A 2,244-nucleotide genomic window follows, 5' to 3' on the forward strand; every position below is an offset into this window, starting at 1 on the left:
TAGTCGAACATATAGGAAAAAAACCAATCTTGTGATTGACAGCAACATAATTTTAAACAAAAGAGACAATGTGTGACAAATCTGTTGGAATTTTTCCACATGCTTAGCATTGATGATAATAGTAAGGAAATTGACATCATATACCTAGACATTCAAAAGGCTTTTGACAGAGTCTCTCATAAGAAAATTGATGATTGAAATTAGAGTACGGCATCATTGATGATCCAGTTGAATGAATAGAATATTGGCTAATAAACAGAAAACAGAGTTGTAATAAATGGAGAAGCCTCAGAGTGGGCAGTTGTTTCACGGAGTACCTCAAGGATCCGTAGATGGCCCATTACTATTTTTGATCTACATTAACGACACAGATTTAGGATTAACTCGTAAAATAGCCAAATTTGCCGACGATACTAATCTAGGCATAAATGCTGCAAACTCAGAAGACGTAGAAGCCTTAAAAGAGGATCTAATTGAGTTGGGTGAATAGCCCGGAAAATGACAAATGACTTTCAACAGTGGGAAATGCAAAGTCATACACATAGGTTATAGTAATCCACAAACAGATTACTCAGTGCTGATAATGCAATAGATGGTGTGGACCAGAAGGAAGATTTCGGCATTATTATTAGCAAAAATTTGAAGTTTACCAAGCAGAGCATAAAATCTGAAAAGAAAGCACAAAAACTAATAGGTTTTATAAAGAGACAATTCAAATACAGAAACAAAGACACTGTACTTCAGCTGTACACATCACAAGTAAGATCCCATCTAGAATACTTGGTTCATGTATACAGAAGGATATATATAGACTGGAAGCAGTACAACGTAGGGCCACCAAAACTAGTCCCAACACTAAGGCAATTTGGATATAAACGGAGGATGGAACGTTTGAACTTATTTGATCTAGAAAGTCGACGACTAAGGGGACAGTTAACAGAGGCTTCCAAATTCTTAAAGGAATAACAAAGGCAGATTATAACAATCTATTCATGCTTAGCACAGATCAGTCCAGAGGTAATGAATACAAACTGGAATTGAGAAGATAAAACACAACTCAATGTTGTCATTTCTTTAAATACAAAATAGTAAATATGGAACAGACTTCCAGCGGATGTAGTAAACGAGTTCAAGAATAAGTTAGATAAAATCATAAAAAATCTCTAAACATTCAAACTAAATTACTCTACCCAAGAGCAAATGGAGTCTCCCCGGATGGACTTAAAGTCAGTGACATCCAAAATCCTTGAAATTTTCTCTCTCTCTCTCTCTCTCTCTCTCTCTCTCTCTCTCTCTCTCTCTCTCTCTCTCTCTCTCTCTCTCTCTCTCTCTCTCTCTGTGTATGTGTGTGTGCACGAGTTTTTATGCATGTATGGTAGTCATCAATTGAATATATACTGTGTATACTGTATATATATATATATATATATATATATATATATATATATATATATATATATATATATATATTTATATATATATATATGTATATATATATATATATATATATATATATATATATATATATATATATATATATATATATAGTGCCCATCAACAACTGCTCTTAACCATCTATTGATAAAACATAAGAAATAAAGTATATCACCAGTAAGATCATACTACAGGTCTATGAGTTATTTCATTCTTTGAAGTCATAACAGTAATAAATATTTTTAGCCTTTCGGTTTAATAAGCATAATGCCTGTCTTATAGCAATTGATGCCGATTAGGCACATCTAAAACAGCGTTATTTACCTATTTCCTATAACAACGACTATTATACTATGACGATCTTCAGAATATGAACTATTATTATTATTATTATTATTATTATTATTATTATTACAAAGACCATCAAATCATATTTTTTTGACTGGCATAAGACTAGAAAGAAGACCTTGTTCTCAAACAAGAATTAAAGCAAACATGGTAAAGTGAGAGAAGTTGGACAGCCAAGTGGTTAGATATCAAAGAGGGCCAATGGAAAGTTAAAGACAGGAAGCAAATCCAGTTAGGAGATGAAAAGGACGCCACTGAAATATGTAAAGGAAATGAGTATACTGTAGGGTCCTCTCCCCCCTTCCCGACATCCAACCACCAACAGCCAACCCCCCCCCCCCCCCCCCACGAATAGGAAAAAAAAAAAAACAAAAAAAAAAACGAAAACTTTATTGAAGGGTAAGACACTTTACTTTCATCAGCACCAGGAAATAATAACAAAACATTTAAATAAATATCAAA

General features: G+C 33.3%; 1 pseudogene; it reads left to right on the top strand.

Annotated features, from left to right (window-relative positions):
• The first annotated feature begins 277 nt into the window (after window positions 1-277).
• The window catches only part of LOC137621810 (innexin inx2-like), a 160,357-nt pseudogene continuing 158,390 nt past the window's right edge, over window positions 278-2,244 (top strand).

The sequence above is a fragment of the Palaemon carinicauda genome, chromosome 28 (genome assembly GCF_036898095.1).
Source record: "Palaemon carinicauda isolate YSFRI2023 chromosome 28, ASM3689809v2, whole genome shotgun sequence".
Taxonomy (NCBI): Eukaryota; Metazoa; Arthropoda; class Malacostraca; order Decapoda; family Palaemonidae; genus Palaemon; species Palaemon carinicauda.